The sequence below is a fragment of the Callospermophilus lateralis genome, unplaced genomic scaffold, assembly GCF_048772815.1.
Source record: "Callospermophilus lateralis isolate mCalLat2 unplaced genomic scaffold, mCalLat2.hap1 Scaffold_74, whole genome shotgun sequence".
Classification (NCBI taxonomy): Eukaryota; Metazoa; Chordata; class Mammalia; order Rodentia; family Sciuridae; genus Callospermophilus; species Callospermophilus lateralis.
In genome coordinates this window covers 7,321,033-7,340,638 of record NW_027515420.1, presented here as the reverse complement: position 1 = coordinate 7,340,638, position 19,606 = coordinate 7,321,033, and the positions used below count along the sequence as shown (strand labels likewise).

Here is a 19,606-nt window from a genome sequence, read left to right as displayed (position 1 = left end):
GAACCCAGCTTAACCACTGAGCATATTACCATAGATAAAGATAAAAATATAGATAGATATATTTTTTTAATTTATAGAGAGGGTCTCATTAAGTTTCTTAGGACCTCACTAAATTGCTGAGGCTGAATCTTTGGCATCATAATTCTTAATGTCAGACTCAATTATTTTATTGTTATGCTAAACATTTTGCTGATTTCTTCCAAGTGTTAACTGTGTTAATTTCTTGTTCCTTAAGCCAAAACATTTCAATCTTACTTGGCAACAGGGTTTTATAATTGTAGTCCTGAATTTTCTGAGCTTGCTACCTTTTTTTCATTCTAGTGACTCCCTGGGTATTAGACTGCATATTGATAATGGACTTAGAATTTCAACTTTCACCAGTGCCCCAAAGATCTACAGATCTACAGAATCCTGGGACTCATAGCTTTATGTTGCAAGCCACCCTGACTCAAGTCATACCAGCTGAGGCAGTGTGCTCTTTAGGTTTTACCAGTTAGCATCAGCTGCTCCCAGGCATGATAACCCCAAATGAGACTAAATCCTCACCCTGACCAGAAGGGTCATATATGGTGTGAATTCTTGTCTTCTGATGATCCTTCTTACATGTTATGCTCCAGCCACCTGGCTTCCTTAAATACTCCAAGTCTACTCGCACACATATCACCGTGGCTTACTGCTCACATCCTCCATATCTTTACTCTCTTTCAGCCTCCTCAGCGGGAAGCACAAACTACTGAAAAGTTCAGCTACCACCTTAGCTAGGTGTGCTCTGCGCCCTGTTCCACTTGCTCCACAGCACTTATCTTGAATATTATATTTTTATTTGTCTCATACTTTCCTTCCACTAGAAAGTATATTCCACTACAAGGATTTTTGCTCTATTTTTTAAAAACTTATTTATGCACTAATAGCATAAAGAACTATGACTGGCCCATAGTAAACTGCTGACTGGTAAATAAATAAAATCAATAAAATAAATTCTCACAAAGAATTAATTTGAAAAACTATCATGATAGAAACTCATATCTGAAAAATAGCTTTTATTTTATTTTCAATTTAAAAATTAGAGTACTTTTCAATAGATTTTGTAAGCAATTTTGTTTTAAGTGATTGTTGCCTACCTGATTATATACACTTTGTGATTCTTGGGTACTTTTCTTCTTAGGTTTAGGTATCCAAGAGCCATTGGGACATATAGATTTTTATCCAAATGGAGGAAAAAAACAACCTGGATGTCCTAAGTCAATTTTTTCAGGTATATGAAATAGTATTTGCAAGTTGGAAATGGTGAAAGAAAATAATTTATTTTTTCTTTTTTAATCTTTGTGCAATAGTTTGATTTAATCTTTTTTTCCCCAAGATTCAGGATAGTTATTGATCATAAATACTTTAATTTGACCCTGAGTCATTCATAAAGATTCCCATAGTCATATCATTTGGTTATGAATGAGACCTATTATGTAATGTTTCCAGTGATTTTAGTTCATCATTTTAAATGTTAGGAAAACTTTTAAGTTATTGAGAAACCACCATGTAGCTAAAGTATCATGTAACACACATTTGATCTCAAAATTCAATATTCACCATCACCATTTTATTGTACAAACAAATATTCTCAATTCTTGATTCTCTTATATAGAGAGATAGATGAACAGCTGCTACAGGTGTGGAATTTGGCTCATCTTAGAGCCATGGTGATAAATATTCTTAGGTTCACAGCAGTAATGAGTAAGACATAACACAGGGCCAAAAGCTGTTGAAGATAGACGAGTTTGGTCAAAGGGAGAGGATGCTAGACCTTGGGATAGGAAAGAGAGATCATAAAGTTTCAATGTCATCTGCTTCCATAGGTATTTCTAATGCTGGATGGAAATCTTAGAGGTAGAGAATTAGAAGGGAGAGATATATACTAGTTATTAAATGTGCTAGCTTTGTGTTTTTACAACCTGCTTCTATTGAAATTAATCATCCTTGCTGTATTAGTAATTATTTTATGAAAAATATTATTAATTTTCCTGCAAAAGATATGCTAAAGTTAAGTTTTTAATGGTACTGTTTGTTAAGGGGCTTGAGATATAACTAAATTGTAGTCAACAATTTCATATTTATGAGGTGCACAGAATTTAGTAGAACTTAATCTTTAGTTTTTCTTTAATTAACCTCAGTTTAATACATCTATAGTTCTTTTGCTTTTTTTTCCCTAAAGGATTGGAATATATTAAGTGTGACCACCAGTGAGCAATCACTTGTTCATGGCAACTTTGGAAACAAACTGCATTTTTGTTTCATTTCCTTGTTCTTCATACAGAGATTACAAGGCTAGCTTATGTGTGGACTGTGGCAGCTTTAAGGAAAACTCATGTCCTAGGCTAGGTAAGAGGAATTGGTATTGTTACTGTAATTCCTTTTGAAAATGAATAATTATTAGTATTTTCTGCTGAATTTAAATCATAAAATCAATTATTTGTGTTATGTGTTAATTTGCTAACATTTTATGGAAAATGCACCTGTGGAGATGTGGTACTGTCAGAATAAATATTTTATTTACTACTAAATTTTAAAAGATAATTAATGAGAGAAATAGATCAACTGCCTTCATGTACTTAATATAGAGGGCAGATTTCAATGCCCTCATTATGACCCATGTTCTTGATAGCCAAATGGATCTAACTATTTATCATCAAATTATATTTACATTTAAATAAAGAAACTTGCCCATTCTTTGCAGCCCTGAGAATTTGTTTTTAATGTGAAGTTTCAGGAGCAAGTGAAGAGGTGTGAACTACAGATAGATTTCCATTTGGTATCAGCAAGTAGTCATGAATCCTACATGGTTCACACCTTCAAAATCAATAAAGCTTGGTAAGAGCATTTAGGCATTGCAGCTTCTGAAAATTAAAGTCTTCCAGTGGAAAATTATAAAGCAAAAAGAATGCATATGAAAATAGAATGTTAGAATTTCAGGGACTGTTCAGTGTTTTCCAAAGAAAATACTAGAGCCTAGCATATAAACGTCCAGTCAGTATCAAGGAAAAATATTCCAGAAATGTTTCTAAAACCAAAGGAGCTCTAAGAGTAAGTAGTGATTACAAAGGCTGAATCCAATCATATGCAACCAGTTTTCTTTAGCAGAACTAAGATATATGGAAAATCTCTAGGCAGGTATGCATTACACAAAATTGTTATTATCCTAGTTCACGTCTGCCCACGTGACATCATGTGGGTTCATTTTCTGCAGAGCTCTTTTAGGATTGTTTTTTTGGTCTTATTGTTTTTTCATATTTGACCCAGATTGGTTAAGAGTGTAAGTGGGGGCTGGGGTTGTGGCTCAGCGGTAGAGCGCTCATCTAGCACATGTGAGGCCCTGGGTTCAATCCTCAGCAAAACATAAAAATAAATAAATAAAGATATTGTGTCCAACCAAAAAATAAATGTTAAAAAAAGAGAGCATAAGTAGGAACTAAACGTGTGAAATCTCCACTAAGCATTCTTTCTACTTCATTCAAATCTCCATGTTGGAGGTAGGAGTTGAGGAACAAAGAAGCATTTGAAATGTGTATGTGCATATATATTTAATAAATATTTAAATTTTATAAATATGGAAATCTGTTATATATAATACAATTCTATATGCATATGTGTACATTTATTAAATATGTCATCTACTATGTGACTGTGTATAGATGCCCTTTATGCTATTAACATATTTATATTGTACATCATATATATATACATACATATCATATGTGTATGTATGTATGCATGTATATATAGGAAAACTGAGGGCTATACCCAAAGAACTAAATTATATGTTCATTTACTACATTGTATTCTGCAGAACTTACTAAAGAGTTACAAGTACAATTATGAATTCATAATATAGTAGTAAAACCTATTATAAATAGACTATAAGTCTTGTGACATGTTAAATTCTGATTAGACTGTTAGAGAGTGGATTTATTGATGAATCCTGGATTTGAGTTATTATTGTAGTTGAAATAAGTAGAATACTATACTTTTTTTTTTAGTTGTCAGTGGACCTTTTTATTTATTTATTTATATGCAATGCTGAGGATCAAACCCAGGGCCTCACACATGCCAGGCAAGTACTGTACCACTGAGACCAGCTCCAGTTACCAATACCACATCATTTGAAAAATGTTTTTTAAATTATTAAAATCTATGACTGTGATTATTACAATGATTATGCTTATTAATTCTTTATTTATATTTTAGTGATTTGAAATATTCATGTTATTTGATAGAAGTTCAATATCCAATGTTCTGTTTCTTAAATCTTAGGTTATGAAGCTGAGCTATGGAAAATTGGCTTAAAAGGAAGAGTGGAAGGATGGCCTCATAGGACCATTGTGTATTTGGATACTAGTAGTACAAGTCCATTTTGTAGTAAGTTGTTAACATTTTTAATAAATGAAAAAATATTATTTTTTTGTAGTCCTTTAAAAAAATTTTTTTTGCACCAAGGATTGAACTCAGGGGCATTAACCACTAAGCCACATCCCCAGTCCTTTTTATGTTTTATTTTGAGACAGGGTCTTCCTGAGTTGCTGAGAGCCTCACTAAATTGCAGGGACTGGCTTTGAATTCAAGATCCTCCTGGCTCAGCCTCCCAAGCTGCTGGGATTATAAGCATGTGCCACCGTGCCTGCTGTAGTCCTTTTTATTTTATTGAAAATATGCTTTGCACTCTCCCAAATTCCATCACTTTAAAAATTTTGTTACAGATAGTTGAACAAATTTGACTAAGGACTTTATTTTTTTAGATAAGTTGATCAGATGCTTGTATAATATTTTCCCAAAGAAATGATCCTAGCCTCCTTCAAAATAACATGATTTGTTTTCCAGAAATCATTTCAGCATATAAATCTTAGGAAGCCTAAGACTTTTGTATATATTATTTATACCAAATTAAGACTTAAAGTGTATACATCTGAAAATGGCAAATAAGTAATAATCTCCCTAATATATTTAGAGTTAAATGAGAGAAAATGTGTAGAACAGGAGAGAATGTTATGCCAGTTGTATTACATAATTAACTTAAAGAGGACCCATGTAAGATAGCACAATTATTTTTTTTAGAGATGAAAAGCTGGAAGTGATTTATAAAGAAATCACTTTATATGGATATTATGAGGTTAGTTTCTAGTTAGTGGCATTGACTTTGGTGTCTGAGGAATTTAGGAGGGCCAGTTACTGTTAAGGTTTTGAAGTTGTACTCACTGTCAGTTCAAGACATTATAATTCTTTAAACCTTAATTGTATGTCCTGTTATACTGAATTGAGTCTGTCCACTAATGAATTAAAATTTTTATTTATTAATTTTAGATTTGCAAATAGAAGAACTAATACAGAGCTACACACCGTTTATCCAATTTCCCTCCATGGTAACATTTTATAATACTATAGGTAATATAAATTCATTAGCAGTATATTGATGTTTGTATAGTCCATCTTCTTTATTCAGATCTTTTCCTAAATTGTGTATATATATGTGTGTGTGTGTGTGTGTGTATAATATGTATACAGATTAGTCACATGTATATGGTATGTCTCTACCACTACAGTTAAGATACTTAGCAGTTCATCACCCCAAGGATTCCTTATGTTGTGCTTTTATAACCATATATGCTATTTCCCAGCTGTCTCTGACTTCTGACATCCATTAAAATATATTTCTAAAGTTTTGTCATTTCAAAAATGTTACATAAAAGGAATTATTTAGTATGTGATTTTGTTGTTGGCTCTTCGTCATGCAACATAAGCTGAAAGGTCATTCATGTAACATGTAAGAATAATTCATTCCTTTTCTTCTGTGAGTAGTATTCCAGAGTATGTATGCACTATAGTTTGACCATTGAGCTGTTAAAAGAACATAGAGGATGAATTTAGTTTTTGGCTATTACAAATAATGCTATTAAGAATTTTGTGTACAAAGTTTTGTGTGAAAATGTTTTCATTTTTGTCACAAGGCTCAGGAGTGCAATTGTTGTATCATAAACTAATTGCTTGCTTAAGTTTATAAGAAACTGACAATTGTTTTCCAAAATGGCTATATCATTTTGTATTCCCCTGAGCAAACTATGCGTGATCTATTTTCTCTGATTCCCACTTGGCTTTGTCATTATTTTTGAAATCTTACCGATTCTGATGAGCATATACTGACACCACATTTGACTTTAACTTGTGTTGCCTGACATGTGATTATATTGAATATCTCTTTATCAGTCCTTTTTAGGTGAAGAGTGTGTTCATGCCTTTTTGACATTTTCCAATTGGATTATTTTTTAACTATTGAGTTTGAGATTTCTTTACATATTGTAGAAATTATTACTTATTAGTTATTTGGTCTGAAAATATTTTCTCAGGTTCTGCAACTCGTCTTCACAGTTTTTTACTGTTTCATGTTAGTTATACATGACATTAAGATTCATTTTTACATAATTAAAAAAACACGGAATGTAAGTTACTAAAATTCTGTCTCCAGTATTTCCCCTTCCTCTTGCAGTTCCTTTCCTCTACTCTATAGACTTTTCTCCTGTTTATTTTTTAGGTTTCTTTTTGTTGTTGTTGTTAGTGTTTTGTGGAGATACCTGATGGTGAGATTAACGGTGATATATTCATATATAGGCATAGAAAAGTTAGGTTAGATTCATTCCTTTATTCTTCCATTATCCTGTCCCTTCTTCCTCCCCCTTAGTCTCCTCCACCTAGCTTACCCATCTTTCTTTTATTTGATGGGATCCCCCCACTGTTTCCCACTCTCTCTTTCTTTCTTTCTCTCATTTTTTCCTCCTTACTTTGGGCTTGATTTCACATATGAGGATAAACATTGGGCCTTTCACTTTCTGAGTGTAGCTTATTTCTTTTAGCATCATAGTCTCCAGTTCCATCCATTTACCAGCAAATGCCGTAATTTTATTCATTTTTATGGCTGAGTAAAACTCCATCGTGTATGTGTACCGCATTTTCTTTATCTACTCATCTGTTGAAGCTGAAATATGGATGGTTTCATATTTCAGCTGTTGTGAATTGTCCTTCTGTAAACATTGATGTGGCTGAGTCACCATAGTATGCTGATTTTAGTTCTTTTGATTATGTGCTGAGGAGTGGTATAGCTGGATCATATGGTTATTCCATTCCTAGATTTTGAGAAATCTCCATACTGCTTTCCAAACTTGTTGCACTAGTTTGCAGTCCCATCAACAATGCATGAGTGTACTTTTTCTCTCATATCCTCACCAACACTTACTGTTATTTGTATTCTTGATAATTGCTATTTTGACTAGAGTGAGATGAAGTCTCACCATAGTTTTGATTTGTATTTCCTTGATTACTAGCAATGTTGAACATTTTAAAAATAGATTTTTTGGCCAATAGTATTTTTTCTTTTGTGAGGTGTGTGTTCAGTTCATCTGCCTACTTATAAATTAGGTTATTTGTTTTTGGTGTCAAGTTTTTGAGTTCTTTATATATATTCTTAATATTAATACCCTACCAGAGGTGTGGGTGACAAAGATCTTTATTGTGTAGGCATTCTTATTACTTTCCTTTGCTGTATAGAAGCTTTTTAATTCAATGAGATCTTACTTATTGGTTTTTAAGTTTATTTCTTGCATTTTAAGGGGCTTGCTAAGCAGGTAGTTCCTATGCAAACATGTTACAGTGTTGGGTCTACATTTTCTTTGAACAGTTGGATAGTTAAAGACCTAATTCTGAGGTCTTTGATCCACTTTTAATTGACTTATGTGCAGGGTGAGAGATAGAGGCCAAGTTTCATTCTTCTACATATAGGATTCTAGTTTTCCTAGCTCCATTTGTTAAAAAGGCTAACTTTTCTCCAGTGTATATTTTTAGCAACTTTCTTTTGTTTAAGATGACTGTATCTACATGGATTTTTCTCTGTGTCCATTCTGTTCCATTCATTTTCATGTCTGTCTGGGTTGTCAGCACCATGCTGTTTTGTTACTATAGCTCTCTAGTGTATTTCAAAGTCTGGTATTGTGATGTCTACAGCATCATATTTTTTTTTCAGGATTTCTTTGGCTGTTCTACATCTCTTATTTTTCCAAATGGATTTTAGAATTGCTTTTTATAATTCTGTAAGAATATCATTGGCACTTCAATGGAGATTGCATTGAATCTTTATATAATGCTTTTGGTAGTATGGCTATTTTAATAATATTGATTCTGCAGATCCAAGAACAAGATTTAAAGTTCTTTTGGATATGTACTGAGGAGTGGTATATCTGGATCATATGGTAATTTCATGATATTTACATCTGTTGCATTAGAAATTTTCATATTCTAAAGTCTTCTTCAGTTTTTTTCTTCAGTTTTCTATAGTTTTCACTGTAGAGATCCTTGACATCTTTTGTTAGATTCATTTCCATGTATTTTATTTTATTTTCTGAGGTTAATGTGGATGGGATAGTTTTCCCAATTTCTTTTTCAGTGGGTTATTATTGGGTTTATTATGTGTGTTGATCTTTTATCCTGCTGCTTTACTAAAACTTTTTATTAGCTCTAGAAGTCTTCTGGCTGTAATTTGTCTTTTCATACTTTTCACAGTCACTTGCAGAGCAAAATGTTTACTCTGATAAGAAATGAATTCTATATGGATGCTTGATATAAATTTATGTTCTTCTTTTGCTGTTTGGAATGTATATAGTGCTGTTATGTTTTCCTGAATATATTATATATCATATTTGCTTCTTTTATTTTTGCTTTATATGTAAAAATTTATCTTACCCCCATGGACTATTTTATTAGATTATATTCACAGCAATAAATTACCTCACAGATTCTTTGAATCTTGTCTTTTTATCTATCTTTAATACTTTATTCTGTGGTATTTTGCTTCCATTTATTTAATACTCAATATTAATTATAAATATCATTATTGCATTAACTATTCAATTTTATTTCCCCATTTTTTTTTTATGTTTGTGTCTGGAGTTCTCCTGATCCTGCATTTCTTCCTTTCAGTGTTAACTTTTTCCTGACATATACCCTATCAGTGACTTTTCGCTAGTGGTCTCTACCAGTTTTCTTTTTTTTTTTCCTTGAAAATATTCTTATTTTTTTCTCACTTAGAAATGAAAACATAGTTTGAGATAAGTTCTACATCAACATTTTTGTTCAGCTTATTGAAAATATTAATTCTCTTATGTTCATTCAAGCTGCTTCTTTCTTTTTTTTTTTTTTTTGGTTTTATGAACCTAATTATTTCCTGAAGATAACCTATCACTTTTCTCTTATTGTATTTATTAATTTATTTTGTTTGGGTGTTATTTTTCAATATTGATGCTCCCTTCAAGTCTGGATTAATTGTTAATGAAAAAAATCTGTGCTCTTTTAAATCAGAAATTCATGTGTTTCATATATATAGAAAATACTCAGCAGCGAGCTATTTTTCAAAATTCTCTCTCAGAGCACATTGGACTCCTTTTTTTCTAGAACTATATCATTACAATCCTAGAGGACTCTTATGTAAATTGTTTGGGGTTCTTCATTAAATGACTTGAATTAATTTAAATTTTATGTTATCATTATTTTATTAACCTTAATACCTGCTGGGTTTGTACCTCAGTGGTACAATGCCTGTCTTGCCTTGGGTTCAATCCTTAGAAACTCAAAAAGAAGTAAAGAAATGATTTTTTAAAAAAAGATTCATACAGGCACAGAGCCAGGAGGAGTAATTTCCCCTTTGATCACTTCAATGATGAGGCAGGAAATTGAGATCCCTGGATCTCTATAGGGACCTGCATTTCAGCTCTGTCAGTTAGTACCAGGTCTCTTTTTCCTTTGTGGAGGTTGACACTTCAGCCTCACTTTCCTTCATTCACCCAGTTCTCAGGTCCCAGGGCTTCAACCCTTATGGCCTTGAATGTTTTTTTCTTCATTTGTGCTTCCTCCTTTTGGGCTTGATTTTGTATTAAAATATATATATTGCTCACCTACCACTTCTACATACTTATAGTAGGATGGTGGCTTATTCTGTAACATTTTAATATACGATGCTACCAGAAATTACCTGAGCCAATTTATGGGTGAGGTGGGTGAAAATACTCTGCTTGAAGCTGGGCATAAACTGCAGAATAAGAAATGTTCCTTTACATCTCTTGCATTAGAAATTTACAGGATGCAGTCATAAATGTGTTACTTTATTTGAGGTAATACTAAGCACAATGAATGATGTTACTTCTGGCTATTTAGTGGAAACGATTACCAGGAGCATTTATAACTTTTGTCTATCTCACAGGAAAATTTACAGATTTCACATTATGTTTGAATATGTATATTGTCTTCTAGGGAAGACTCAAGATAACTGGCAGAGTCAGGGCTTCCTGTGTAATCCTGAAACTGTTCAGAAAATAGGGGTGATTTCAGTAGTTTTGCCTCTGGAAGGTATACCATACTAAATTTTCATGAGGGCATTTTGAATAGGACCTACTGTGAACTTGCCCTACTATGGTTATTTAATTTAATAGAGTCATTTAATTTAATCTTTCAGCAGCCCCAAAACTTGGGGGTGATGGTAGTCAAGCAGATATAGCTTGGACTATTAATCAGATAATTAAGAAACCTTATCATATTTCCTTAGAAATCTTATTGAAAAGTACAAATTGTTTAATTGGCCTAAATTTTGAATGTTGTTTATTTTTTGATTTGCAGATTAATTAGAATTTATTAGGTATTGGCCAAATCCTAACCACAACCATAACTAGCTTCTTATTCTTTGTTTTTAAGACTAGTCAAAAGTTGACAAACAAGTCAGGTGCAGTGGTACACACCTGAAATCTGAGCAGCTCAATAGCTAAGACAGGAGGATTTTGAGTTCAAAGCCAGAGTCAGCAATGACAAGGCTCTAAGAAATTCATTGAGAGACTCTGGCTCTAAACAAAATACAAAATAGGACTAGGGATGTAACTCAGTGGTTGAGTGCCTCTGAGTTCAATTCCTGGTATTCCCTCCCTCAAAGAAAAAAAAAAGCTAAGAAACAAGCAAAATATATTACTTAAGGACAAAAAGAAAGCTTCTAATGAATATCATTTAACATATATAATATAGGACTAAATTAAATAATATATACCTCTGTGTATTTGTATATGTACCAAAATTAAAGTTTAAAAATAATGTGAATGGCCTTTTATATTTTTATTTTGTAGCTTATTATTTTGTTCTCAGTATAGTTGCTGTGGGTGAAGCTATGAGTGATGGCTATATTTCATTTAGATTATTAAACCAACTTGGAACCATTGAAAATCCAAGGCTCTATGAGTAAGTACCATTTCATGTTTTCTTCTTTCATACATTAAATGTTTGCTATCTTGAGTATCCAGTTTGGAAGATAGTCCAAACAGAGTAAATTTCTATCCAACGAGTATTAAAATGTTAGATATTACAAGGATCCCATGTGTCAACTTTGGATTCTTTCATTTTAAAGAGGAAGATATTGAATATGAGGCTGAATAGCTAATTAATATTATAGAACTGGTTACTAACTCAGTTACAAGAGTACAAGAAGAAATGTTTTGTTTTCTCTCTGTCTTTTCATTCTTTTTTTTTAAAAGTTGGATGTGGGCATGATACCTTATTTATTTTTATGTAGTGCTGAGAATCGAACCCAGTGCCTCACACATGCTAGGCAAGTACTCTACCGCTGAGCTATGACTTCAGCCTCATCTTTCCATTCTTAATTCCAGTATTCTTCCTAACAATTTTGCCTTCCCAATTTCTCCAGTTTTCATGCAACATCATGTTTACAGTGGCGAAAGTGAAGGTCCAGTGGCATCAGTTAATAACCAAGTGATGCCATTTTAGTATTTCAGAAAACCATGCTCAGCCACAAATTTCCTAAATAATAGGAGAGGGATGCTTTTCTTTAATCTTCTATTTAGCTTCTTATGCATGTTCAATTGTATATACATTTATAATGTTATCTAATCATCTCAAAGCCAATTATCATGTGGGTTTCTTGAATTCCTGTGTGTTTAATAAATCCTTAAAGCAGGAAATTTATTTTCTCTCAAAAGTATGACAAATAGGTACATGTTAGAGTTGAAATTATGACTTCCAATATAGTTTGTTGGACTTCTGGAAAGCGATTAAAAAACAGAGTTGCTTTCAAAAGACTCACAGTTACCATGTCAGGTGATTAAATAAAAGATAAATTTTATTTTGCTATGGCTGCACTTATAATAGTTTGTTTTAACTTTTGAATGGCTATTGATGATATTGAAGCTTCAGGGGGTTTAGTTAGTATCTCAAACATTTGCTCCTGTCACATTTTAGGTAGTCCTAGTACCTGAATTGGCAAATTGATTAAGTCTAATGTGTGAGGGACCTCGGACCTGAGTATACAGTGATATATTGATTTATTCAGCCATTAACAATGAACTAGGAAAAAGTTCCTGCCAATTTTATTTGCACAACAATAGCAGTGTCTTTAATATTATTGTATTATTAACATTTAATTAAAATAAGAATAACATTAAAATATAAAAGGAGACACACTTTACAACTGATACAGTGTTTAAGACAAAATATTTTAGACCATGCACTACACAAAGAAAATGATTTTAAAAAGTTCATGTTGATAAAAATCACTGAAAACCTCCATACTGAAGAAAAGTAAAGACCTTCCATCATGGGAAGCAATGATCATCCTCAGGAATAATATTCTTGGTTGAGAGTCAGGCAGTTTTTAAAAACTTTTGAGAAAAATGAATTTTTTAATATTAAAAACTCTAACATTAATTTTCTAAAGTTAGTAAAAGCATTTCAGATAATTTAATGGTAAAATGAATGTAGTAGGGCTGGGGATGTGGCTCAAGTGGTAGCATGCTCACCTGGCATGTGCCGGGCACGGGGTTCCATCCTCAGCACCACATACTAATAAAAATAAAGATGTTGTGTCCACTGAAAACTAAAAAATAAATATAAAAATTTCTCTCTCTCTCTCTCTAGAAAAAAAAATAAATGTAATAATAATGCAAGAGTACCAATTATTCTTGTTCTTTTCCTTTTTTAAAGCTTTCTGTATTCACTTACAAAAGAAGATAAAAGAAATCAAATTAGAATTTCAATCCAGATTTTTTACTTTTATCAAGCCCAGGTCTTTTATTATAAACAGCTTTAAAGCGTTATTTACCTAATTTTGAACATTGGTCAAATGTGTTGTCATTGTATATATTATTGCAAAATAGTTGACTACTTTTTTGTAACATTGTATGTAATTCTAATTTGAGTATGTATATTTATGCATATTCATATAGTCAATTATTTAGTCTTATCAGAAATATGCTTTTTTAGCTTTTGTATGAATTTACTTATCTAACACATTATTCATCACAAATCTTATTCAGACATTTTACAGAGTACTAAAACTCAAACTGAAATAGTTTTATTGTTCACAAGGAAGTCACAGAATACTGGAAGACTAAGCCATAATTGCATCTCTGAGAATTCAGTTTTATGATAGAATATCACTAAGTTACTGTTAAAGCACAGAGGAGAAGCAAGGGAGCATTTGAAAATAAGGTGATGGACTCCAAAAACAGAGAGAAGTTATTTTCAAAGTTAGGGAGATGGGAAAACACATAATTTAAGAATAGTGCACAGAGTAGAGTTCTCAAGCAGTTGCTTTGAATTTTTCTGGAAAGCAAACTTATGTCTTGATTTACTTTGCAAACATATGGAACACCATGGAGAAATGTAAAATATGGGAATATTCCGTGGTAAAATCTGCCCATCTAACCCTGGATAATGGCTTTATTGTTTATATGTTAATTATTATTGGGGATTTGAATTACTTTTTAGATGCTCTGGGAGTCAGAGAATGTTAATGATCTTTTATTTGCCTTTCCAAAATTGAAACAGGAATACTTCCTCACTGTAGAAAATGTGTCATTTTATAGACTGGAGAATGAGAATTGCCTGTAATTGTATCACCCAAGAATATTCACACTTAACCATTTTTTAAAAAAATAATCATTCCACCCCTTCTTTCTCCTCTTTTTCCCCTTTCTTGTTCTTTTCCTTCTCTGTCTTCTTCTGAGCCTCTTTTTTTTGGTGGTTGTTGTTTTTGCTCATGACCCTGTGGATATATTTTTTTATTTAGCAAAATGTGTATCTTACTGAAAATGTGGTCTGCATCCTGATTGTTATACTTAGTGATATAGTGTGGACACATTTCCCTTGCGATTAAAAATCACTTAGATCTTATGAGACCAAAATTATGAATATGCCAATGCAGGATTTTAAACAGGAAATACCAGTAATACAAGTTCAGATTGTAACAATTCCCTAGATGGATGAGCAGTAGGTAGATTAGAGGGAACGAGATTGGTGCCAAGAGTCCACAGATAGAGCTACTGCCATATTCCAATAAAAGATGAGGGGGCGTGGATCAAGCCAGTGGGCATGAAAAAGAAGTGTGAGACTCTAGAGGTTTTAAGGCTTACAAATAGTTATGTGGTGTGTTTTTATGATTAAATGAATGTGAAAATCAAGAAAAGAAATCTATTTAGAGTAACTTCGTGTGTGGAGCTTGGTGATTATTTAAAAAGTGGAGTGCTATTCCATAGTGAGGTAAGACTTATTTGGGGATGATCCAATTTACTCATTAAATTTAAAAATGTTGAGAATTTTCATAGCCCAGGAACAATGCTAGGGATGGGAAAGAAACTCTTGGACAAATTGGATCTCTGCCCTTATATGATTTCAGCATATTGGTTTTAAATTAATGATAGAAAGAACACAAGTAGGTCCATCATCCCTATTTTCAAACAATTTTATGTACATTGAGTCAGGCCCTCTGCCAAGTGTTTAGAATATTGCAATGAGCAAAACAGAGTTGATCCTCTCCTCATTAAGCTTGCAGCATAGTGAGGAATAGAAGGATAGACAAATTATAAATAAGATAAAAGTAAAATCTGTCCAGGAAAAATATCTTGAGACAAATTTATACTCATGTATGGAAACTTAAAGTAGGGAACATGAATTAGTGGGGTCATTAAAACATTTTGTGGGTATTTTTTATTAGTTGAGATCTAAATGATGAATAGGTCACGGCTCCTGCTGCATTCTAGGCTGGGGACCCACAAATGCAAAGAACTTGATGCAGAAAGCAGCACAAGCCACTCTGGGACCTGACAGGAGCTCTGTGTTTCAGAATAGAGGTAGAACAAATGAGAGGGGCGGGGAGGGAGAAAGATGAGAGTGAGAGAGAGCTCCCAGATATCGCAGGAACAAGAATTCATAGGCCATGCTCCATAATTTGTAATAAATTCACTGGACAAATGAAAATCACTGAAATGTTTTCATTGGGAAGTTTGACTGGGGCCAAGACTGTATTTTTATTTTGGAAAAACAATAGACCACATTGGTTAGAGAGGAAATTGGAGAGGGGATTGAGTGCTATTGCAAGTATATATATATATATAGGCAAGATACAATGGTCTCCTGGGTAAGATGATTTGCAACGGAGATAGAAAAATGAGATTGGATTCAAAGATTCAAGATATTTTTTAGGTAAGATTCATATTAAGCATTTATGATAAACTAGATGTGGGGATTGACAGGAGAATGGTATTAGTGATGAATCCTGATTTTTGGGATAAGGCAATAGATGGTAGTATGAATTTACTTATCCAACACATTAATTTACTTTTCCAACACCATAAAGATAATAATGCCCTTTAATATCATTAGGAAATTTATGATTTTGTTTAGATTTTATTTTCTTTTTGTGGTCAGGGGAAGGTGTTGGGGAAGATGATTCGTTTAGATTTGAAACTTCTAAGATTTAGGCATCCTTGTGATATTCAAATGTCAAAGTGAACACTGGTGGATATATGTTTCTGGACTCTCAATTTGAGGTTGCTACTTGGTGATCATGAGCAACCTGTCAGCATTTAAAAACACTGGGGTGGATGCAAATTGGTGGGAAAGGTAACATGTTCCTATATGGATATGTTGAATTTGAAGTATTGAAATCCAGATAACTTCTTGGAAAAACATTAGGGAGATATTCAATAACATATTCTGTGAAAGAGGAGGAGGTGGCTCTGCTGGGAGGGAGCTGGGATAAACCTTAAGGATAATGATGGCATCCTTCTTTGGGCCTAGCTGTTGTAAAGGAATAAAACAGGAGGGCAATAAAAAATAAGATATGGTAGGAAATGTTTGTTCTTCAGTGTTTCTGTATGAGATTGTCACCTTCGTTTAAAGCAAGTCTTTCTTCTCTCAAAAGAGGAGCTTCTTTTTATAGAATTACTTACTTACTTACTTAATTAATTAATTAATGTTTTTACAGATTTTATTTCAATAGACTTTAAAAAACAATTTTCTCCCTTCTCTTCTTTCCTTTCTTCTCCTTAACTTTCTTTTCTTTTCCTCTCCTTCCCTTCCTTCTCTCATTCTTCTGCCCTGTTCCCTTTTTCCTCCATTTTGATCCTCCTCCCCCTCATATGCTGCCTCCAGTTTTGTTTTTTTTTTTTTTGCTCTTAGTTTTATCTAAAGAGACAAAATGCAGTGGAGTAGGTTGAGTCTCTTTGCAGACAGGTAAATCCATGCTAATTCAAACAATTCCAGGGACACGGAAATGAAGAATTGGCAGAGAAGCACCAGTGAGGCTGTTGACATCCCACGTGCTTGTCTATCAGCTGTGTGACTTTAAGAAAGGCACCTGGATGCTCTGCTACTCACTTTTCTCATATATATAATAGTAATGCTCAGAATTCCTAATAAAAAGAGTTGTTGAAATAGTCAAATAAGGTCTAATATGTGGAGCATTGTTAGAATTCTGGGTACATCATGAGTGCTGAGGAAATTGTACTCACTAAATATTACCCTTAATTTTTCTTTTGAATTAGTTGAGATCTAAATGATGAATGGGTCACGGCTTTTATAGATTATCACTTTAAGTATGAAATCTTTGATAAGATTGCATAGAACAGTAGGGTTATTATTTGAACTTCTAATCTGTTTAAGGAATTGTGATATTGAAGTGTCCAAAGAAAGAAATGTAAAACAAATAATCTTAAACAAATGTATAATCTAGGCACTCACTCAGAAAAACAAGATATATCACTTTTTAAAAAATTTATTTATTTGCTCTTATCAGTTATACATGACAGCAGAATGCTCTTCCATTCATTATACACAAATGGAGCACAGTTTTTTACATCTCTGGTTGTACCCAAAGTAGGGTCACACTATTCGTGCAATCATACATGCACATAGGGTAATGATGTCCATCTCATATCACCATCTTTCCTACCCCTGTGTCCCCTTCCCTCCTCCTCTTTGCCCAATCTAAAGTTTCTCCATTAATCCCTGCCCCTGCACCCCATTATGTATAAGCATCTACTTATCAGAGAAAAACATTTAGCCTTTGTTTGTTTTTTGGGGGGGATTGGATTACTTGGCTTAGCATCATGATATTCTCTAACTCCACCATTTATCTGCAAATGCCATAATTTTATTCTCTTTTATTGCTGAGTAATACTCCATTGTGTATATATACCACAGTTTCTTTATTAATTCATCTATTGAAGGACATCTAGGTTGGTTCTACAGTTTAGCTATTGTGAATTGGGCTGCTATAAACATTGATTTGGCTATTTTACTGTAGTGTGCTGCTGTTAAGTCCTTTGGGTATAGGACTATCCAAGGAGTGGGATAGCTGGGTCAAATGGTGGTTCCATTCCAAGGTTTTTAAGGAATCTCCATATTGCTTTCCAGATTGACTGCACCAGCAGATTGGCTGCACCAGCAATGTTTTATTGTACCTTTTCCCCCACATCCTCGCCAACTCTTATTGTTATTTATATTCTTGATAACTGCCATTCTGACTAGAGTGAGACAGGATATCTCACTTTTTTTCCTCAAAAGTATTCCCCCAATATATCTGTGGTAATGTATTTATTATTATTATTTTATTAGGTTTATAGTAAATTACTGTTTAGATTATTTTAATAAATATTTAACAAGTATTTTATTTGGCCTTTTCCATATCAAATTGTTTTCTAAATCCTGCTTCATTAGGATTATACTGATTTTAGACATAATGTATGTTTAAAATCATTAATATGCAAATTTTTATTTAGGAAGAGCAAACCATTTTATAGACTTCAAGAAGTCAATATTCTTGCTCAATTTTTCACTGATGTTGTAAATATTTCAAGCATTGGTTTGACGTACTTCCAGACCTCAAATATACAATGTTCCACATGTAACTACAGGATCCAGAGTCTCATGTTAAAATCACTCACATACCCAGAAAGGTAAGACCACTCAATTTTTATTTCAATGTGTCATCTTTAACTTGAAAATCCCTTGTTAAGTAATGTTGTAAATATTCATGTATAAATATTCAAGTATCTGTTTATTGTTGATTTCAGACTATATTATATGTAGACATTAGAGTGTTAAAAAGGTATGAAATACATTTTTTTGGCTTGGATAAAATTTATTTTGAAATTACATTACCTAAGCAAAGAAAATGCACACACACAGTCACTTCCTGAGACACAACAAACATGAAAAAGTGAGACAATGTGTGCCTTAGAGGTTTATCTATAGTTTCTTATTTATAATACATTTTCACGGAGTGGTTGAGAGCTGTCCTTTAGGTGGTGTCCAGAGGTTGAAAACTATGATGAAACACAGGGTAACAGCAAATGCAGGCCATCATGACTTCTAGCCATTCATTCTTTCTCCCAATTTTATTACCCTTTGGTTGGGGAAGGAAGAAAGTCCATTTTCATTTGATGCCCCTAAGATTCTGGAGATAACTGGAGATTCAACACAAGAACAGAGTGAGACAATGGGATGCATACCACAACAGCATGAAGAGAAGCTGACTCTACACACTTTAGTTTTATAGTCATTATAGTCATCTGTCTTGTTTGTCACTTATGTCACTGTTGCCTCCATTCCTATTGAAATGTGACACCATCATGACCATCTGGGGTATATTGTCTTGGGAATCATCAGCTTAGCAGTAGTTTGCTTCAGCCCACTGACTATTCTTGATTTCTTATACTCACAGCCACAGAGAACTCCTTGTCTTTGTGGTGGTGATGAAAATGTTCACCAAAGAATTCATATCTTCATCAATAACACTCTCGTGAAGGTATTAGGAACACCTAGGAGCTCCTTTGTGAGTTGGTCACCTGTCATTTGCATGTGTGAGTGTTTCCAACAGTAAGCATCATCTGAGAGCCAGTAGAAAAGCCATGTGTGAATTGCTGGAAATCTCCTTTCTTTACTTGTCTATGATGCTTTCTCTTCATTTATCTTTATGTACTTGTGTATTTATATATTTGATTTCCCAATTACCTTCCTATGAATGTTGACAATAGTAAATATGAATTTGTGGAGAGTAAAAATAAAAATGATAAGAATACAGATTTACATGAAATCTATATCAACAGAGAGGAGTTGGGAAAATTCTCTGAAGTATAGGTCATTTTATAACTTTGGGGGTAATATTTAGACACTAAAATGTCAACAAAATGCCATTATAATGACAAAAACTAAGGATTATTTTATTGTCATTTGTCTTGGGTTGAAATGT

General features: G+C 33.1%; 1 pseudogene; it reads left to right on the top strand.

Annotated features, from left to right (window-relative positions):
- LOC143389918 (lipase member I-like) overlaps positions 1-19,606 on the top strand; it is a 60,473-nt pseudogene that overhangs the window by 6,287 nt on the left and 34,580 nt on the right.